Below are 22491 nucleotides of genomic sequence, written 5' to 3' on the forward strand. Positions count from 1 at the left end.
GTGGGAGGCAGGGGTTATGCTTTACAGACACTGGCACCAGCACTGGGCAAAGAGGGAGCTGTTCCCTTGCCATGGGTTTCACTTGAGCTGGGCAGGAACCAGTGTCCTGGCGAATTGAATAACTAAGGCAGTAAACAGGGTTTTAAACTATTGAAGGCGGGGTGGGGAGATCCAGGAAAGTACAGCACGGTTTAGATTCAGAGAAAAAGCAACAAGAGACATGTCAAGGATCTAAAGCAGAGTTTTGGATAACAATAAGCAGAGTGGGTCAGGAAGAGACAGAGAGAGTAACAAAGGTAATAGGGCATTACGGACTAAGGAGACATCAAGGAAAAATAGAAGAAAGTCAAAGCTAAAGGCACTATATTTTAATGGACAAAGAATTCTCAACAGAATAGATGAATTAGTAGAACAGATAGAAATTAATAGGTTTGATCTAATAGCCATTACGGAGATGTGGTTGCAAAGTGACCACGGTTGGGAACTAAATATTTCAGGATACATAACTTTTAGAAGAGATGGCAAAATAGAAAAGGAGAAGAGGAAGCCCTGATAGTAAAGGATGGGATAAAGACAGTAGAGGGAAAGGATCTTAGCTCAGAAAATCAAGAATCAGTTTGGGTGGAGCTAAGAAACAGCAAGGGGCAGAAAACATTGGTCGGAGTTGTTTGTCGGCCCCCAAACCGTAGTGGTAATGTAGGGCACAGTATAAATCAGGAAATTAGAGGTGCATGTAACAAAGGTAATACAATAATCATGGGGGACTTTAATCTGCATATAGACTGGGGAAACCAAATTTGCAGTAATAGTGTGGAGGACGAATTCATGAAAAGTATACAAGATGGTTTTCTAGATCAGTATGTTGAGGAACCAACTAGAGAACAGGTTATTTTAGATCTAGTATTGTTCAATAAGAAAGGGTTAATTAATAACGTTATAGTAAAGGGGCCCTTAGGGAAGAGTGACTATAATATGATAGAATTTTACATTAAGTTTGAAAGTGATTTAGTTAAATCTGAAACTTGGGTCTTAAATCTAAACAAAGGAAACTATGTAGGTATGAGGGGAGAGTTGGTTAAGGTAGATTGGGAAACTACATTAAAAGGTATGATGGTAGAAAAGCAATGGCTATCACTTGAAGAATTAATACATAATTTACAACAAACACACATTCCTTTTTGGCACAAAAATCCCACAAGAATAGTGGTCCAACCGTGGCCAACAAGAGAAGTTAAAGATAGTATTAGATGACAGAAAGATGCTTAGAATGTTGCCAAAAAGAGCAGTAAGCCTGAGGATTGGGAAGATTTTGGAATTCAGCAAAGGAGGACCAGGAAATTGTTAAGAAAGGGAAAATAGAATATGAAAGTAAACTAGTGAGAGACAAAATAACAGACTTCAAATGCTTCTATGGGTATGTAAAAAGGAAAAGTTTAGTAAAAGTAAATGTGTTTCCCCTACAGTAGACAGGAGAAATTATAATGTGAACAAGGAAATGGCAGAGAAATTAAATGCATATTTTATGTCTGTCTTCATGGAAAGTGGTGCAAAAAACTTGCTGGATCTACTGGAGAACCCAGGGTCTAGCGAGAATAAGGAACTGAAAGAAATTAATATTCATCAAAAAATGGTACTGGAGAAATTAATGGGACTGGAAGCCGATAAAATCCCTGGACCTGATAGCCTACATCCTAGGGTATTGAAAAGGGTAGCTATAGAACTAGTGGATGCATTGGTTGTCATCTTCCAAAATTCCAGAGTCTAGAATGGTTCCTGTGGTTTGGAAGATAGCAAATGTAACTGAGCTATTTAAGAAAGGAGGGAAGAGAGAAAGCGGGGAACTACAGAGCAGTTAACCTGACATCAGTAGTAGGGAAAATGCTCGATTCTATTATTAACAACATGGTAACATGCACTTAGAGAATAATAAGATTGGGCAGAGTCAACAATTCGGTAGGCTGCAGCGATCTTCCAGAGAAACATGGAGAGCCTACTCAAGTCGGTACCAAGCACGGTGGTTTTTCAGGACAAAATATTGGTCATGGGTCAGGACACCGTCGAGCACCTATAAAACCTGGAGGAGGTCCTCCAGTGACTGGATCGCGTAGGGCTGCAGCTGAAGAGGTCAAAATGCATCTTCATGGCAACAGAAGTGCAGTTTTTGGGGAGAAAGATTGCGGCGGATGGCATTCGGCCCACATATGCCAAGACAGAGGCTATCAGAACGTCACAGAGCTGCGGTCGTTCCTGGGGCTCCTCAACTATTTTGGTAACTTCCTACCGGTGTTAAGCATCCTCTTAGAGCCCCTACATGTGTTATTGCATAAAGGTGAGAATTGGATATGGGGAAAAAACAAGTAATTGCTTTTGAGAAAGCCAGAAACATTTTATGCTCCAACAAGCTGCTTGTACTGTATAACCCGTGTAAAAGACTTGTGCTAGCATGTGATGGGTCATCGTACGGAGTCGGGTGTGTATTACAACAAGCTAACGTTGCGGGCAAATTGCAAACAGTCGCATATGCCTCCAGGAGCTTGTCTAAGGACGAGAGGGCCTACAGCATGATTGAGAAAGAGGAATTAGCGTGTGTGTTCGAGGTAAAGAAAATGCATCAGTGGCAGTTTGGCCTCAAATTTGAGCTGGAAACCAATCACAAGCCCCTCATATCCCTGTTCGCTGAAAACAAGGAGATAAATACTAATGCCTCAGCCCACATACAAAGGTGGGCACTCACGCTATCAGCGTATAACTATACCATCCACCACAGGCCAGGCATCGAGAACTGTGCAGGTGCTCTCGGTTGGCTACCATTGTCCACCATGGGGGTGAAAATGGCGCAACCTGCAAACTTGTTGATGGTGGCACAGCCCGCAGACTTGTTGATGGTCATGGAAGCGTTTGAAAATGGTGAATCACCTGTCACATCCCGCCAGATTAGGACTTGGACCAGCCAAGATCCTCTGCTGTCCCTAGTAAAAAAAACTGTGTACTGCATGGGAGCTGGGCCAGCATCCCCGTTGAAATGCAAGAGCTAATCAAGCCATTCCAGCAACGAAAGGACAAGCTGCCCATTCAGGCAGACTGCCTGTTGTGGGGTAACCGCGTAGTGCTACCCAAAAAGGGCAGGGAGACGTTCATCTCGGATCTCCACAGCACACACCCGGGTATAGTAATGATGAAAGCGATAGCCAGATCCCACGTGTGGTGGCCCGGTATTGACTCTGACTTAGAGAACTGTGTATGGCAATGCCGCATGTGTACTCAGTTGAACAACGTGCCCAGAGAGGCACCACTAAGTTTGTGGTCCTGACCCTCCAGGCCATGGTCGAGGATCCATGTCGACTATGCGGGCCCGTTTCTCGGTAAAACGTTCCTGGTGGTGGTGGATGCTTTTTAAAATGGATTGAATGTGAAATAATGTCGGGAAGTACTGCCACCGCCACCATTGAAAGCCTGAGGCCCATGTTTGCCATCCACAGCGGGCCATGTTTCACCAGTGCTGAATTTAAAGAATTCATGACCTGCAATGAGATCAAACATGTCACCTGGGCCCCGTTTAAACCAGCCTCCAATGGGTAGGCAGAGCGGGCAGTACAAACAATCAAACAGAGCCTTAAACGAGTCACAGAAGGCTCACTCCAAACCCGCCTGTCCCAAGTACTGCTCAGCTACCGCACGAGACCCCACTCGCTCACGGGGGTACCCCCGGCTGAGCTACTCATGAAAAGGATACTTGAAACCAGACTCTCGCTGGTTCACCCCAACCTGCATGATCAGGTAGAGAGCAGACGGCAGCAACTAAATGTAAAAGATGGTCACGCCATTGTGTCACGGGAAATTGATCTGAATGACCCTGTGTATGTGCTAAACTATGGACATGGTCCCAAGTGGATCGCGGGCACAGTGATAGCCAAAGAAGGGAGCAGGGTGTTTGTAGTCAACTTAGACAATGGATAAATTTGCAGAAAGCACCTGGACCAAACGAGGCTGCGGTTCACAGACTGCTCTGAACAGCCCACATCAGGCACCACCTTTTTCGAGCCCACAACACACACCCAAAGGATCAACGACACCACCCCGGACCAGGAAATTGAACCCATCATGCCCAACAGCCCAGCAAGGCCAGGCTCACCCAGCAGCCCTGCAGGGCCAACAACATGCCAGCCCAGCGAGGGCACAGCCAACACACCAGAACAGACATTTGTACCGAGGCGGTCCACAAGGGAAAGAAAGGCTCCCGACCGCCTCACCTTGTAAATAGTTTTCACTTTGACTTTGGGGAGGAGTGATGTTGTGTATCTGTAAAGCATGCACTCCCATGTTCCGCCACCAGGGAGTGCATCCCCTGAAATCCCAAGGAATCCCAGCATCCCTTCGGAGCACTGTATATAAGCCGGCCCCTAAGGCCTATTCCTGAATCTGGAGTGTCTTAATAAAGACTGAGGTCACTGTTACTTTAACCTCCCTGTGTGCAGTCTCATCTATGTTAGGAAATGTTTAAGTGCACATCGAAGTATTTTTTAAATGTGGTGAGTGTTCCTGCCTCTACCACCCTTTCAGGCAGTGAGTTCCAGAGCCCCACCACCCTCTGGGCAAATCAATTTCCCCTCATATTTCCTCTAAATCTCATACCAATTACTTTAAATCTATGCCCCCTGGTTGTTGACCACCTCTGCCAAGGGAAACAGATCCTTCCTATCCACTCTATCCAGGCTCCAGATAATTTTATAAACCTCAATCAGGTCTCCCCTCAGCTTCCTCTGTTGCAAAGAAAACAGACCCAGCACCTCCAATATTTCCTCATAGCCAAAATTTTCCAGTCCAGGCAACATTCTTGTAAATCTTCTCCACATCCTTTCCAGTGCACTCACATCTTTCCTGTAATATGGGGCCCAAGTTTCGAGCTGGGCGCCTGTTTTTCGCGCCTAAAACGGCGCCTAAAAAAATCCCCGGTATTCTCCACCTACTTACAGGTCCTCTGGCCCTCGGCGCAGCCAGCACGAGCTGTGGGGGGGGCGGAGCCAGGTCCCGGCGCTGAAAACAGTGCCGGGACCTCTGCATTTGCACGCTACAGTCGGCACGCAAGTGCAGTAGCACCAGGCGCCGAACTGTGTGGGAGGGGCCCAAAGCACGCAGCCCCTAGCCCTGGCTGAATGGCCTCACTGGGGCTGCGTGAATGAGGCTCCTCCCACGGCCAGCTCCTGTTCCCCCCTCCGACCAGACCCGACACCCACTCCCCCCCCCCCGCCGACCAGACCCGACCCGACACCCGCTCCCCCCCCACCCCGCCGACCAGACCTGACCCGACACCCGCTCCCCGCCCCCCCGCCGACCAGGCACCCGATCCCCCCCGCCGATCAGACCCGACCCGACACCCGCTCCCCCCCCCGCCCCGACCCGAGACCCGCTAACCCCCCCCCCCACCCTGACCCGAGACCCGACACCCACTCCCCCTCGCCCCGACCGATCGTCCAATCACGGGAGATTAAGTGGATTCGGCCGATATTATCTAGAGCTCAGAAGTATGAGAGGTGATTTCATTGAAACATACAAAATTCTTACAGGGTTTGACAGGGTAAACAACATACAAAATGAACTTACAGTCCGCAAGTGTGACCGAGCTTCCAGTCACCTGTCACTTTAATTCTCCACTCCACTCCCACTCTGACCTCTCCATCCTTGGTCTCCAGCAAAGCTCAACGCAAGCTCGAGGAACAGCACCTCATCTTTCGTTTAGGCACTTTACAGCCCTCTGGACTTAACATCGAGTTCAACAATTTCACAGTGTAACCGCTGCCAATTTTTGGCTCCCTCCCACCTCCCCCCATGCCCCACCCCACCCCCCACCCAGCCAGAGCCTGTTTTGTTTCCTTTCTCCTTGTCGCTGATTGGATTTTTTGAGGAGGTAACCAAGAGGGTTGATGAGGGTAGTGCATACGATGTAGTACATATGGACTTTAGCAAGGCATTTAATAAGGTCCCACATGGTATACTGGTCATGAAGGTTAAAGTCCATGGGATCCAGGACAAAGAAGCAAGTTGGATCCAAAATTGGCCACCCCGGCCGACAAAGAGCCACACAGCCCTTGGGCAGCAGCCCTAAAGGTTACATATAAACCTATGAACAATGACAGAAAGGCAAAGAGTACCCAGCCCAATCAGTACACCTCACACAACTGCGCTATCTCTTATACTGAAACATTCCACACTCCACCCCCAACCGGAGCCATGCGATCTCCTGGGAGAGGTGAAAACCAGATAAAAATCCAGGGCAATTTAGGGAAAAAAAAAGAGAAAATTCCTCTCCGACCGATCCAGGCGATCGAAACTAGTCCAGATCATCACCCTGGCAGTATTCTATTCCCTGCAGTACTTACCATTATATCTGCACCATCCAACAAAAGGTCATCCAGTGTAATCCCAATTACCAGCTCTAGGTCCGTAACCCTGCAGGTTACTGCACTTTAAGTGCCTATCCAACCATCTCTTAAAAGTGGTGAGGGTTTCTGCATCCACCATTCTTCCAGGCAACGAGTTCCAGATCCCCACAACCCTCTGTGTAAAGAAGCCCCCTCTCAAATCCCCTCCTAAAGCTTCCACTAACCACCTTAAAACTTTACCCTCTTGTTATAGACTCCTCCACCAATGGAAATAGGCCCTTACTATCCACTATGTCCAGGCCTCTCAATATTTTGTACACCTCAATGAGGTCTGCTCTCAATCTCCTCTGTTCCAATGAGAACAAACCAACCCAGCCTATCCAATCTGTCCTCATAACTAAGATTCTCCATTCTAGGCAGCATCCTAGTAAATCTCCTCTGCTCCCTCTCTAGTGCAATCACATCCTTCCTATAACACGGCAACCAGAACTGCACGCAATACTCCAGCTGTGGCCTAATCAAAGTATTATACAATTTAAACATAACCTCCCTGCTCTTATATTCTGTGCCTCGACCAATAAAGGCAAGTATTCCATATGCCTTCTTAACCACCTTATCCACCTGGCCTGCTACTTTCAGGGATCTGTGGACCAATGGTGGAGCTTTGGAGGCGCGGCCTATTCAGTTGGAGCTCTGCTGTAGTGAGAGAAGGAACTCCCTGCTGAAGCTCCTGTCTGGAAGGCCTGGAGTGAGCCCTGAGACCAGCCCAGGAAGAGGAGGAAAGGGCTGGCTTACTGCAGTTCAACATCCAGAGGGAGAGGAGGAGAGCAGAAAAATTTATCAACTTTATTACTGCTACAAAGAGTTGGAGAGAGGGGGAAAAGAGCAACAACCTGTATGAAAGGAGGGAGATTCTACAACATTCTACAGGTGGGTGTTGGTGCATTCCCCGAAAGACATTGTTTTATTGGTGGGGGGAGAAAAGAAGATTTTCTTCGAGGCCCGGAACATCGCGGGGGTGTGTGTGTGGAAGTGTGTGGGGGTCTTGCTTACAGCTAGGCCTCACACACCACTGAAGCACCCCTCCCCCATTGCCTAGCCTGGGATAGCTGGAGCTACCTGGCTGAAGATTTACTAATCACCCTATTAAACATCGTTGGGAGTGTGTGCCTGGGTGGCTCCAGCTGTCCCAGGTGAAGACATCTTCTCCTCCCACCCGAAAACCATCCCATAAGACTGTGCCTTGCTTTGTTTTTCCATCATCTAGGGAGTGCGCCCCAGAAAAACACCCACCCATCGCTGTGAGGGGAGACCTGCCCTCACAGCTTCCCTCTCTCTCTGTCACTCTCTCTGTCTCTCCCCTCTCTCTCTGAGAGCCCTTTCCTCCTTAATTGGAAAAACAATTAAGACAACTGAGCAGAGGGAGCAAAGCCCCTCCCCAATTGTCAACTAGGGGAGAGGTGTGCCTCATTGAGAGCTCCTCTGCTCAGAAATTCAAACAAGGCCAATTTAAGACCATTAAGGCCTGTGACTCTGGGGTGGGTGTAGCCCTTAAAGGGACCCCGTGATGGCAACTCCATCCACGCTGGTGGCAGGGCCAGCTAAGACTTATGCGCAGGCGGCGTCCACATCCACGGCGCCTCCTGCGCCTCCTGCTGCCCTGCCACCATTCAGACTAATTACTAAGAAACACAGGGTCAAGAGCTACACTCACCCCACAATGAGCATTGAGGAGTGCGTGCGGGCGATGGCTGGGATAGTCGGCCCCTCGGCTATTGTCGCAGCCTCCAAGATGTCTGGGAAGGCTGTATTCTTCCTGGGGTCGGAGCAGGCGGTGTCCCTGGCCCTTGAAAAGGGGCTCACGGTGGGCGGGACATTCCTGCCGGTGGACCCTCTCGAGGCCACCGTGCAGAGGGTCATCATTTCAAACGTCCCGCCCTTTGTTCCCGCTGAGCTCCTCCTCCCTCACCTGCACCAACTGGGGGAGGTAAGGTTAGGGATCAACCCCATACCGCTCGGCCTCAGGGAGAACAGCCTGCGCCACATCTTCTCCTTCCGCCGCCAGCTCTTTGTCCGGCTGGCGCGGGAGGAGACAACAGAGGGATCATTTAATGTGGTGCATGAGGGGACTGCCTACCGCGTCTTCTGGACGTCAGACAGCGTGCGGTGCCATGCCTGTAGGGAGGTGGGGCACGTTCGCAAGAACTGCCCCGCCTCCAAGGCCGCCAAATCACCGAAGGCGGCCAAGGCTGGCGCCGCCGCCACCCCTCCCCCTAGTAGCGTCCGCGTGCCTGGAGCCGTAGGTGCGCGGGCATCGTCGGGGGCCTTTTTTTTCACGGCCTCTGGCGGGGGGGAGGGAGAGCGTCCGATCGGAAGGGAGGCACGGAGGAAGGTGAAACATCTCGAGGCGCGCCAGAAAGTTTGACCACCGCGCTCAGCCCAACCCAGTCATCGGCGAGCGCGGGGAGCCCTGAGCCCGTGCCCGAGCCCTTGACCAATACCGCAGAGGGGCTCTGGCGCGGGCAAGAAAAGAAAAAGGGGGGTGGCGGAGCGGGAGGCCTCGGCAGACATGGAGGTCTCCCTGCCTCCGCGCACCCCCAGGAACAAAAGGAGGCACCGCTCCAATGAGGCGGAGGGGGAACAACATCCCTCCACGGAGGAGTCGGTGCCCGCCGCGTGTCCCGCGTCCCCCACCAGCGCACCCAAACTGCGCCGTAGACGGGAGGAATCTGTCCCCGGGGAGGGTGAGGCAGTCGAGGCTGCCCAGCCTCTGCCTCCCGGGGATGGCGTGGAGGATCTGCCTGTCGTGGGGGGCGTGGGGCCAGCGGAGGAATGCGTTGCCGCCGGGTCGAGCGTCCCGGGGACTGAGGTGGGCGGGGCCGAAAAGGCCGAACCTGAGCCCGCCCAGCCTTTATCCAACTTCCCCCGGGATTTGCTCGACTTGGCAGAAATAAAGAGTATTAACAATTTTAATGAATCTGTACACGCTGGGCCGGGAGGTGGCGGCGGGGAGGGGGAAGAACCACAACCCTCGCCCCCGACTTTGGAGCTGGGGTACTTGGAGGACCTGGAACATTACTTTGGCCAGGTCTGTCCGTGTTCCCCGGCTCCTGGGGCGGAGGAGGAACCCCTTCCGCTGTCACTTCCTGACCCAGCACCATTTTTAAAAGAGCCCAGTGGGGACTCCTCTGTCGACGATCCTGGGGGTGGTGATTGGGGCAGAGCCAGGGCCGGATGGAGTGGCCGGGCTGTTTGCCGTACCTCGTGCGGTCGACGGGCCGGCTGCTAGCGGCGACCTCCCAGAGGAGGACGGGGACTCGGTGGAGGACGCGGGTGAAGATCTCGAGTCCATCACCAGTGAGGCGGTGGATCTCCTCGTGCCCGCCGCTGAGTCCCCCCTCATTCCCATAGAGGAACTCCGGGACTTTCTGGTCCAGAGCCAGGGTAGCCGCAACCGAACCCATCTGGCCCGGGAAAGATGGTCCGAGCCGGGGCTGCTCATCGCTTCCGTCCGCGCCGCCGCTAAAACCATGGCCGCGGGCGGGCCCTTATCAAAGGCACAAGGCCTTGAGCTGCGCCGGCTCAAAAAGTTCCTCGCTGGGCTGCTGAAGGAGTGGAGGTCAACAAACGACTCCACTCCCACCCCCACAATAGGTTAGGTAGAGGTTGCACTATGCTCTAGTCATGAAGATAACCATAGCCAGCCTCAACATCAACGGCGGCAGAGAGGCACGCCGTAGATTTAACAATTTTTCGCTCCTGCGGGAGGGGAAATATGCAGTGTGCTTCCTGCAAGAAACCCACACCGTTCCGGGAGACGAAGCCACGTGGCTCCTGGAATGGCAAGGAGAGGTCCGCATGAGCCACCTCACTACCACTTCTTGTGGGGTGGCCATCTTGTTGGCCCCGCATTTTCAGCCGGAGATCTTGGGGGTCGAGGAGCCCATGCCAGGCCGCTTGCTGCACGTAATGGTTCGCCTGGGGGACGTGCCGCTCCATCTCATGAACGTGTACGCCCCTCAGCCCGGACCGCAGCAAACGCGCTTCTTCGAAGAGGTGTCCGCTTTTCTTGGCTCCGTCGATGTCGGCGACTGCTTTGTCGTCGGGGGGGATTTTAACTGCACCCTCGAGGCGAGGGACCGCTCCGGTGCCCCGCAGAGCATGACGGCGATGGAGAAGTTGAGGGACCTGGTCGGGTCCTTCGACTTGGTGGACGTCTGGCGAAATCTCCATCCCGACTGCAGCGCCTTTACTTGGGTGAGGCCTGGAGTAGGATGGTCCAGAGTCGACCGCATTTACGTGTCTCGGGCGTACGTTTCCTGCGTCCCAGCGGCCTCCATGCGGCCGGTGCCGTGTTCGGACCACCACCTGGTGTGGGCGGAGCTCGCTTCGCTCCGCGTGAGGACGGGGTCCGCGTACTGGCATTTTAACAACCAGCTGCTGGAGGACGTGCGGTTCCTGGACTCGTTCCATCGTTTCTGGGCCGACTGGAGTAGGAAGCAGGGGGGCTTCCCCTCCTTGAGGCTATGGTGGGACGTGGGCAAGGCTCACGTCCGCGTCTTCTGTCAAGAGTATGCGAGGGGGTCGACCAAGAGGCGGGCAGCCAGGGTCGGGCGCCTAGAAAAAGAGGTGCTCGAACTGGAGTCCCGTCTCAGTCAAGTCGTCGAGGACCCGGCCCTGTGGATGGTGTACAAAGCGAAGAAGGCCGCGCTGAAGGACCTGCAGCTCGTCGGGTCCCGAGGCGCGTTCGTGAGGTCGCGGATCCGGTTCCTGCGGGATCTGGAACGCGGCTCCTCCTTCTTCTACCAGCTGGAAAAAAGACAGAGTGTCCATAAGCAGCTCTTGATGCTGCTGGCCGACGACGGCTCTCTCGTCTTGGATCCGGAGGGCGTCAACAACAGGGCCCATGAATATTACGGGGCTCTGTTCTCTCCGGAGCCATCCAGCGAGGAAGCGCGTAGAGTTTTGTGGGAGGACCTGCCGAAGGTCAGCCCGGAGGGCGCCGAAAATCTGGAAGCTCCGCTAAGCCTGGCGGAGCTGACCGGCGCCCTCGCCCGGCTCTCGAGGGGAAAAGCCCGGGGGCTGGACGGGCTGACCGTGGAGTTCCACAGGGCGTTCTGGGACGTCCTGGGGGGCGACTACGCGTGGGTCCTGGGGGAAAGTCTGGCGACCGGGGAGATGCCCCTCTCTTGGCGCAGGGCAGTCATCGTCCTGCTGCCTAAGAAGGGCGATCTCCGCCTCCTTAAGAACTGGCGCCCGGTCTCCCTCCTCAGCACGGACTACAAAATCTTCGCCAGGGCGATGTCTGCTCGCCTTGGCGCCGTGCTGGACCACATGATCCACCCCGACCAGTCCTACACGGTCCCGGGCCGGACAATCCATGATAACATCCATCTGGTCCGGGACCTTATCCATCATTCCCAGGAGGCTAGTCTGTCGGCCGCCTTCCTATCTCTCGACCAAGAGAAGGCGTTCGACAGGGTGGATCACGACTATCTGTTCAGAAATCTGCGTGCTTTCGGGTTCGGGATGCATTTCGTCGCCCGGATCCGACTTTTGTACACCGCCGCGGAGTGTCTGATAAAGGTTAACGGGTCATTGACGGCGCCCTTTCACTTTGGGAGAGGGGTGCGCCAGGGATGCCCCATGTCCGGCCAGTTATATGCCATCTACGTGGAGCCTTTCCTGCGCCTCCTGTGGATGAGGTTGACGGGACTGGCTCTGCAAGGGCCGGGCGTGGAGGTCGTCCTCTCGGCTTACGCCGATGACGTGCTCCTCACGGTAGACGATCCCGCTGACCTGCGGAGGATGCGTGAGTGCCAGGAGATTTACTCGGCCGCATCCTCTGCCAGGATCAACTGGGAGAAATGTTCCGGACTCCTGGTGGGTCAGTGGCGGGTGGACTCCCTGCCGGAGGAGCTCAGGCTTTTTGCCTGGAGCATGACCCATCTCCTCTATCTGGGAGTCTACCTTAGCCCCGACGAGGAAGCCTGGCCAGCGAACTGGCAAGAGCTGGAGGCCAAGGTCGCCGCTCGCCTAGGGCGCTGGACAGGACTGCTCCGAGTGCTGTCCTGCAGGGGTCGAGCGCGAGTCATAAACCAGCTGGTGGCCACCATGTTGTGGTACCAGCTGGTCACTTTGACCCCTCCCCCTGCGTTTGTCACCAAGATACAGAAGAAGCTGGTGGACTTCTTCTGGAACAACAGGAAGCACTGGGTCTCTGCCACTGTCTTGAGTCTCCCGCTTGGGGAGGGCGGTTAGTCGTTGGTGTGCGCCAGCACCCAGCTCGCGATATTCCATCTTCAGACCCTGCAGAGATACCTTTACGTTGAGCCCCCTCCTAGGTGGCGTGCTCTGGCGACGTATTTCTTCCGCCAGCAGCACGGTCTCAACTACGACACGCAGCTCCTGTTTGTGAGCTTGGGGGGCATCAGGACCGCCTTCCAGGCACTGCCTGTCTTTTACAAGGAACTCACCAGGGTCTGGAACAAAGTCTCCACCAAGCGCAGCTCTCCACCGGCTGGAATAGCGGCTGTCCTGCAGGAGCCGCTGCTCGGGAATCCGTACCTCCACGACCGAGGTTTTAGGTGGCGGTCGGACGAGAGGGCTGTGGCTGGTGAGGTGACCAGAGTCAGGGACCTGCTCGATGGCGGAGGAGCGGGCTGGATGGCGCCAGACACGCTGGCGCAGCGCCTAAATTCCGCCAACGTCCGCCGCGCGGCCGATGCCATCAAGTCGCTAAAAACAGCTCTGGGCCCTGACTCCGTTAGGTGCATCGAGGAGGCTCATGCACGTGGGGAGATCCTGTCGGAACTGACCCCCGTCCGGACGGAATTCCTCATCGGCGCCAAACCCCGGAACCTCCCTCGGGAGCCGGCACCTCACAACTTGAGCCGCCTCGAGGAAATCCCCTCCGTGCCTTTCAGTTCCGCGCGGAGGGGTTTCCTGTACGGGCTGCTCCTGCACACTCTCACCTTTGAAATCCTTGCCTGCCGTCCGGACACGCCATGGCATACCATCTTGCCGTCCGGAGGAGGCGGGGGTCCCCGATGGAGGGCACTCTACGCGGGAGTCCTCCCAGTATTTATCGGGGACTTGGCCTGGAGGGTGGTGCACGGAGCAGTGCCGTGCAATAAATTTTTAAGCCGGTTCACGGGCTCCCAGGCCGCCTGCAATTTCTGCGGTCTGGAAGAGTCCGTGTTCCATGTTTTTATTGAATGCATGAGGTTGCAGCCCCTGTTTTCTTATTTAAAGGGGCTGCTCCTGAAATTTTGGCTGCACTTCAGTCCCACACTCCTGATCTTTGGGCACCCTGTGTGGAGGGGAGCGGGTAGGTCCAAGGGCCTCCTCGTAGGACTGCTTCTGGGCACGGCCAAGGGTGCCATCAGCCGGTCCAGGCAGCGGGCGGTCGAGAGGGTCGTTCAACCTGACTGCCTGCCTCTCTTCCGCGCGTACATCCGTGCCAGGGTGTCCTTGGAGATGGAGCACGCGGTGTCCACTGGTACGTTCGCGGCCTTCCGCATCATCACGCCCGGCAACCAAATTTTAATTTGACTTTATGTTTTAAAGTTTAATTTGTTTTAATTGCCGGTGTTTTTAGTGTCCCCTCCCCTTTTGTAGGGGGCACTTGTAGGGAAAAATATATATGATTTTAGTGCCCAAAAAAAAACTTTAAAAAAAAACAAAGAAACAAAAAAAAATACAAAAAACAAAAAAGAAGGACCTTGTAAATGTCTGGTGCGTCCCCCAGATCGGGGGGCCACGATTTACTGTTTTCGTTTCCCCCAAAAAAGAGTTCTGTGGACAAGCACTCCAAGGTCCCTTTGTTCATCTACACTATTAAGTGGCCTACCGCTTAATGTTTATAGCCTGTTTATAGAATAAAAGGAAAAGGAGGTGGGGTAGCATTGCTGGTTAAGGAGGAGATTAATGCAATAGTTAGAAAGGACATTAGCTTGGATGATGTGGAATCTATATGGGTAGAGCTGCAGAACACCAAAGGGCAAAAAACGTTAGTGGGAGTTGTGTACAGATCTCCAAACAGTAGTAGTGATGTTGGGGAGGGCATCAAACATGAAATTAGGGGTGCATGCAATAAAGGTGCAGCAGTTATAATGGGTGACTTTAATATGCACATAGATTGGGTTAACCAAACTGGAAGCAATACGGTGGAGGAGGATTTCCTGGAGTACATAAGGGATGGTTTTTTAGACCAATATGTCGAGGAACCAACTAGGGGGGAGGCCATCTTAGACTGGGTGTTGTGTAATGAGAGATGATTAATTAGCAATCTCGTTGTGCGAGGCCCCTTGGGGAAGAGTGACCATAATATGGTGGAATTCTGCATTAGGATGGAGAATGAAACAGTTAATTCAGAGACCATGGTCCAGAACTTAAAGAAGGCTAACTTTGAAGGTATGAGGTGTGAATTGGCTAGGATAGATTGGTGAATGATACTTAAGGGGTTGACTGTGGATGGGCAATGGCAGACATTTAGAGACCACATGGATGAACTACAACAATTGTACATTCCTGTCTGGCGTAAAAATAAAAAAGGGAAGGTGGCTCAACCGTGGCTATCAAGGGAAATCAGGGATAGTATTAAAGCCAAGGAAGTGGCATACAAATTGGCCAGAAATAGCAGCGAACCCGGGGACTGGGAGAAATTTAGAACTCAGCAGAGGAGGACAAAGGGTTTGATTAGGGCAGGGAAAATGGAGTACGAGAAGAAGCTTGCAGGGAACATTAAGGCGGATTGCAAAAGTTTCTATAGATATGTAAAGAGAAAAAGGTTAGTAAAGACAAACATAGGTACCCTGCAGTCAGAATCAGGGGAAGTCATAACGGGGAACAAAGAAATGGCGGACCAATTGAACAAGTACTTTGGTTCGGTATTCACTAAGGAGGACACAAACAATCTTCCGGATAGAAAAGAGGTCAGAGGGTCTAGTAAGGAGGAGGAACTGAGGGAAATCCTTATTAGTCGGGAAATTGTGTTGGGGAAATTGATGGGATTGAAGGCCGATAAATCCCCAGGGCCTGATGGACTGCATCCCAGGGTACTTAAGGAGGTGGCCTTGGAAATAGTGGATGCATTGACAGTCATTTTCCAACATTCTATTGACTCTGGATCAGTTCCTATGGAGTGGAGGGTAGCCAATGTAACCCCACTTTTTAAAAAAGGAGGGAGAGAAATAACAGGGAATTATAGACCGGTCAGCCTGACATCGGTAGTGGGTAAAATGATGGAATCAATTATTAAGGATGTCATAGCAGTGCATTTGGAAAGAGGTGACATGAAAGGTCCAAGTCAGCATGGATTTGTGAAAGGGAAATCATGCTTGACAAATCTTCTGGAAATTTTTGAGGATGTTTCCAGTAGAGTGGACAAGGGAGAACCAGTTGATGTGGTATATTTGGACTTTCAGAAGGCTTTCGACAAGGTCCCAAACAAGAGATTAATGTGCAAAGTTAAAGCACATAGGATTGGGGGTAGTGTACTGACATGGATTGAGAACTGGTTGTCAGACAGGAAGCAAAGAGTAGGAGTAAATGGGGACTTTTCAGAATGGCAGGCGGTGACTAGTGGGGTACCGCAAGGTTCTGTGCTGGGGCCCCAGCTGTTTACACTGTACATTAATGATTTAGATGAGGGGATTAAATGTAGTATCTCCAAATTTGCGGATGACACTAAGTTGGGTGGCAGTGTGAGCTGCGAGGAGGATGCTATGAGGCTGCAGAGTGACTTGGATAGGTTAGGTGAGTGGGAAAATGCATGGCAGATGAAGTATAATGTGGATAAATGTGAGGTTATCCACTTTGGTGGTAAAAACAGAGAGACAGACTATTATCTGAATGGTGACAGATTAGGAAAAGGGGAGGTGCAAAGAGACCTGGGTGTCATGGTACATCAGTCATTGAAGGTTGGTATGCAGGTACAGCAGGCGGTTAAGAAAGCAAATGGCATGTTGGCCTTCATATCGAGGGGATTTGAGTACAGGGGCAGGGAGGTGTTGCTACAGTTGTACAGGGCCTTGGTGAGGCCACACCTGCAGTATTGTATACAGTTTTGGTCTCCTAACCTGAGGAAGGACATTCTTGCTATTGAGGGAGTGCAGCGAAGGTTCACCAGACTGATTCCCAGGATGGTGGGACTGACCTATCAAGAAAGACTGGATCAACTGGGCTTGTATTCACTGGAGTTCAGAAGAATGAGAGGGGACCTCATAGAAACGTTTAAAATTCTGACGGGGTTAGACAGGTTAGATGCAGGAAGAATGTTCCCAATGTTGGGGAAGTCCAGAACCAGGGGACACAGTCTAAGGATAAGGGGTAAGCCATTTAGGACCGAGATGAGGAGGAATTTCTTCATCCAGAGAGTGGTGAACCTGTGGAATTCTCTACCACAGAAAATGTTGAGGTCAATTCACTAAATATATTCAAAAAGGAGTTGGATGAAGTCCTTACTACTAGGGGGATCAAGGGGTATGGCGAGAAAGCAGGAATGGGGTACTGAAGTTGCATGTTCAGCCATGAACTCATTGAATGGCGGTGCAGGCTAGAAGGGCCGAATGGCCTACTCCTGCACCTATTTTCTATGTTTCTATGTTTCCTTATTAGCCCTCCAAAAGTACATCACCTCACACTTCTCTGAATTAAATTCCATTTGCCACTGCTCTGCCCACCTGACCAGTAGATTGATATCCTCCTGCAGCCCATGACATTCCTCTTCATTATAACCACACAGCCAATTTTAGTGTTGTCTGCAAACTTCTTAATCATACTCCCTATATTCAAATCTAAATCGTTGATATATAAAGCACAAAAAGCAAGGGACCCAGTACTGAGCCTTGCGAAACCCCACTGGAAACATCCTTCCAGTCACAAAAACATCCATCAATCATTACCCTTTGCCACTGGACCAAGACCTGGCTCTGTCAAGCCCGTGTGGTGGCTGGTGTGCAACGTTCAGCACACGTTAATCCACACACAGGCATCTTCCACCCCCTCAATTGGAGTTCAGGACTGGAACATCGGGTCCTTCGTTGAAACATCTGTGACCTCGTGTGGAAGCAAGTCATCCTGGTTCAAGGGACCGCCTATGATGATGATGAAAGGAAAGCTCCGGGTCTGTATGGTGCCATTGTGACACATCGAGACGTACCGCGCATGCGCGTCCATCTGTGCGCAACAACAATGTCTTCCCCGCCCGCGCATGCTCAGACAGTGAGGGAGATCCGGGCTCAGCCCTGCCCACTGGGAGCTGCAAGCTCCGCCCCTCACACACTCCGATTGGTTGGAGGACCAACCGCCCGCTCGGTCCTCCAGTCCCATCCCCGCTCTTCCCATTGGTTGGGAGCTGCCGTCAATCACCCGGGCAGTGTGAGCTGAGCATGTGCGGGCTGCGGGAGGTGGAGTGGCGACAGCGGGTGAGAGATGGGCGGAGGGAGGGAGCAGGTTAATAAACTCCACGGGCTTCACATACACCGAGTGTGGGCTCAGGCCCGAGAGACAACACTCTGCATTATCCGCTTCACACACACCCGGTGCTGGCCTCAGGCCCCGAACAAGAACCTGCGGCTCCGGCCTTTCCCCGAGCGGGGTCCCCGGCAGTTGCGGGGCTTTCTCCCGGTGACAGGCTCCGGGGGGGCAGCAGGGCGCATGCGCGGCCTTTCCCTGGGCCAGGAACCAGGAGGAGAGAATGTTGAGAGTCTGTATCCTGGACTCACAGTCAGGGCTTTTGTAAACTGCTGTTCCAGGCTGGGGTTTAACATTCTGCATAAATAGCCGATTGGCTTATCGGGCCGCAGTGTTTGTTTCAGAACCGCTGTCTGATCTATCCCCTTAATCAAGGGATGGTTAGGGATTAAAAAGAAGATATTCGTGTGGAGGCAGAGGGCATGGTTGAGGTTTTAAATGAGTACATTGCTTCTGTCTTCACTACAGAAGAGGATTCTGCCAATGTAGCAGCAAACAAGATAGTATCGATATTACTTGGGATAAAAATTATCAGATTGTGGGTGCAGGGGATGGATTGGTCCTGTGGGTGGGTTTAGAAGCTTTATAAACACCTGGTGTGGGCCTGAGGTGCCAAATAAGAGCCCACAGGCCCCGTGTTTGCCCCCCGGTGACGGGCCCTGTGAGTGACCGCCCGGGGGAGCGGGCTCACAGGCCGCCAGCTTGGACAGGGCGGGGCTCACTGCGACTGCGCAGTACTTTGGGCAGGAACAAAGAGTGGGCGGGGCTTCAGGGTCTCTGTCACTTTGATTGGACGACATGTTTCTCCCCATATTAGTGGCCCCTGAAAGGAAGCCTTGTTCTGATTCTTGTCTGGTGACCCTGGGGCAACACAGTATCACCCTATTGGTCCATCAAAATAAGCCCAGTGTCCAGGAGAGAAAATCATCAGTTCATTGCTTTTATTCTCATTCTGCACACAGGGGCTGTGAGCTGAATCCAGCCAGAGTAGAGCGAGGGAGAAAACTGGGAGCGGAGGATAAAATGATGGAGATGGTGCGATGGGTGTGGAGTTTAGCACAGGGAGGAGGGAGAGTGTGTGGGATGGGGATTTACAGCTTTGGGGGAACAAGAGAGTAAAAAATGTTCTATAGAAACTAAAATTATCTGTTCTGAATTTCTATCAATAATTACAGTGATGTATTTTGTAAACTCCCTTTACAGAGAATCAGAACGGGATGATTTGCAAACGAGAAACACAAACCAAACATCACCTCATGTTCTGACCGAGTCACTCGATTTATCAAGACCTGACTATCATCAGACTTTGCATGTGGAAGAATAAATGGTTGTCTGTGGGAAAAGATTTCAAAGATCAGTGTGACTGGAAAAGCACCGAGACACACATACCCGAGTGAGAGTGTTCCAGTGCACTGACTGTGGAAGGAGCTTTTACCAGTTACACAGCCTGAAAAACAGCGCACCATTTACAGCGGGAGAAACTGTACACGTGTTGTGTGTGTGGACGAGGCTTCAACTGATCGTCCAACCTGAGACACAAGGACACCCGCACCACGGAGAAACCGTGGAAATGTGGGGACCGTGGGAAGGGATTCAATTAACTATCCCGCTGAAAACTAGGGAGAGGCTGTTCAACTGCCCTTATGTTGAATGTGATTCAATTGTCTAGCATGCTGACATGCCAGCGAGCTCGCAATAAAGACCATTTACCTGCTCCGTGTGTGGGAAGAGATTCACTTGTTCATCCCAACTCACTACAGACCAACTTGATCACACTGATGAGAGACCTTTTAAATGTTCTGACTGTGGGCACTCCACTTTCCTGCCTGCTCCCCATAACCCTTGATTCCCCTATCGTTCAAAAATATATCTATCTCAATCTTAAATATATTCAATGACCCAGCTTCCACAGTTCTCTGGGGCAGAGAATTCCAAAGATTCAAGACCCTCAGAGAAGAAATTCCTCCCCATCTCTGTTTCAAATATCCGACCCCTTACTCTGAAACTATGCCCCTTAGTTCTAGATTCCCTACGAGGGAAAACATTTTGTGAAGCCCCCTCAGAATCTTATATGGTTCAATAAGATCACCTCTCATTCTTCTAATCTTCAATGAGTATAAACCCAACCTGCCCAACATTTCATCATAAGACAATCCCTTCATCTCGGGAATTAACCTAGTGAACCTTGTCTGAATTGCCTCCAATGCAAGTATATCCCTCCTTAAATAAGGAGACCAAAACCGTACGCAGTGCTGCAGGTGTGGTCTCACCAATGCCCTATACAGTTGTAGCAGGACTTCCGTGCTTTTATACTCCATCCCCTTGCAATAAAGGTGAACATTCCATTTGCCTTCCGAATTAATTGCTGTATCTGCAGGTGAGCTTTTTGTGTTTCATGTAGAAGGACCTCCAGATCCCTCTGTACCGCTGCATTTTGTAGTCTCCATTAAAATAATAATTTTTATTCTTCCGACCAAAGTGGATAACTTCACATTTTCCCACATTATACCCCAGCTGCCAAATTTTTGCCCACTCACTTAACCTATCTATATCCCTTTGCAGATTCTTTGTGTCCTCTTCACAACTTGCTTTCCCACCTGTCTTTGTATCATCGTCAAATTTGGCTACATTACACACGGTCCCTTCATCCAAGTCATTAACATAAAGTGTAAATAGTTGAGCTCCCAGCAGTGATCCCTGTGGCACTCCACGAGTTACAATTTGCCCATCTGAAAATGACCCATTTATCTGGACTATTCTGGGGTGAGGGGGTACACTGACCACGAATAGATTCTGCTAACTATAATGAGGTTTGTTTACTCTTTACAGTGTTTTGAATTGTGTGTTTAACTGAAGTCAGACGTTGAGTGCAGTTACCCGCGGGCACTGGGCTGTTTCTGGTGAGTGAATGTGGACAGTGTTAGTGGGGAATAGATTTGTGTGGGATCATTCTGTGCTAAACGCTTTGCTGGGCTGTGGGTTTGCCTCAGTCCCAGTGAAGAAGTGCTGTTGAATCACAAACCCGCCAGAGATTTAAACCCCATGGTCAATCTGTGTGACGTCATTGTGGCTGGGGGAAAGATTCCTTCTAGTCTGTCTAGGACCACTTACACTGAGACACAACATCCAGGGACCACTTACACTGAGACACAAAATCCAGGGACCACTTACACTGAGACACCAAATCCAGGGACCACTTACACTGAGACACCAAATCGAGGACCACTTAACTGAGACACCAAATCGAGGACCACTTACACTGAGACACCAAATCGAGGACCACTTACACTGAGACACCAAATCGAGGACCACTTAACTGAGACACCAAATCGAGGACCACTTAACTGAGACACCAAATCCAGGGACCACTTACACAGACACCAAATCCAGGGACCACTTACACAGACACCAAATCCAGGACCACTTACAGTGAGACACCAAATCCAGGGACCACTTACACTGAGACACCAAATCCAGGGACCACTTACACTGAGACACCAAATCCAGGGACCACTTACACAGACACCAAATCCAGGGACCACTTACACTGAGACACCAAATCCAGGGACCACTTACACAGAGACACCAAATCCAGGGACCACTTACACAGACTACAAAATGGGAATGGGAGAGCCTCAGTATGGGGAATGGTTGTGGTTGTGAATCCAGCTGTAGTGAGGGCGGAAGGTGGGTAATGGACGAAGTTGTGACGGTGGAATTAGACGGGGACTGGTGGGTCCTAGTGACAGGTTATTGTCAGAAGCCCTTTTCAGACAGGCCAATAATTGGATGTAACCAGCGCAACATCTGGATCTGACTGTTCTTGTCCCAAAATCCCGAAGTCGAATGTCCCTGATGTTTTTTTCTGTCGGAAATGTCGAGATGTGAAAGAATTGGAGGAAAGTGGACTCGGTCAGAAAGAAGGTTCCTGGAATGAACAATTCATGAGGCTGTTTTGTGACTTGTCTGCGTGAGGTTTAAAAAAAATGAAATTAAAATCGACGCGTCTAGTAACACGGTGCTGTCAATTGTGGTTTCTAACCTTAATCACTAACTCGTAAACCGAACATCGTATTGACTATCCACAAATAGCCCCAACCACTAACCCTAAACCTACAGCCAAACCCCAGCCTGAACCAAAGTTTATTGACATGGGTCAATGGAGGATCTAATGAACTGATAAAGGAAGTATTTGAAACAATGATCTTGATTAAAGAAATAGTGCAAGGTATGTTAGCAACAAGAGATTCAATCAACGAGATCAGCAATGAGAGTTACAAAGATCAGAACATTTCAAAGGGTCTCACATGCAATATGTGTGGAGGAGTTTAAAAAAAAATCAGATCCAAAAAGGGTTAAATGGTACAGAAAATAACAGATTTAAAATCTTATGCAAGATAGGTCTATAAAGGATGGGTCAACAGAACTTCAGAGAAGTGTAAAGTGAGACACTACATCACACCCACAACAAGCTTGGGATTTGATGTGGTAGAATGAGAACTAGATGAGAACTGAAATAATCTAGAGTAAGAAAAGGCCCAAAAATGGAACAGTGGGTAACAGAACATCAATTAGTCTCTTATCATGGAGAAATCAAATATTCAACACACTGTGTTTGAAAAAAAGCTGATTT

At 51.0% G+C, this 22491-nt stretch overlaps 1 protein-coding gene across 9 annotated transcripts in view; it reads left to right on the forward strand.

The window, feature by feature from the left end:
- Positions 1-19572, forward strand: part of LOC139273508 (zinc finger protein ZFP2-like) — a 119599-nt gene extending 100027 nt beyond the window's left edge. For 7 of the 9 annotated variants that reach the window (XR_011595150.1, XR_011595149.1, XR_011595148.1 and 4 more), the window contains one exon: positions 19062-19572. The gene's annotated coding sequence lies outside the window, so the exon portion shown is untranslated. Of the gene's footprint in view, positions 1-7045; positions 7311-17738; positions 17810-19061 lie in introns of those variants that run through there. The other 2 variants (XR_011595156.1, XR_011595152.1) reach the window with 2 other exon arrangements.
- The last annotated feature ends 2919 nt before the right edge of the window (positions 19573-22491 follow it).

This window comes from Pristiophorus japonicus, chromosome 9 (genome assembly GCF_044704955.1).
Source record: "Pristiophorus japonicus isolate sPriJap1 chromosome 9, sPriJap1.hap1, whole genome shotgun sequence".
Lineage (NCBI taxonomy): Eukaryota > Metazoa > Chordata > Chondrichthyes > Pristiophoridae > Pristiophorus > Pristiophorus japonicus.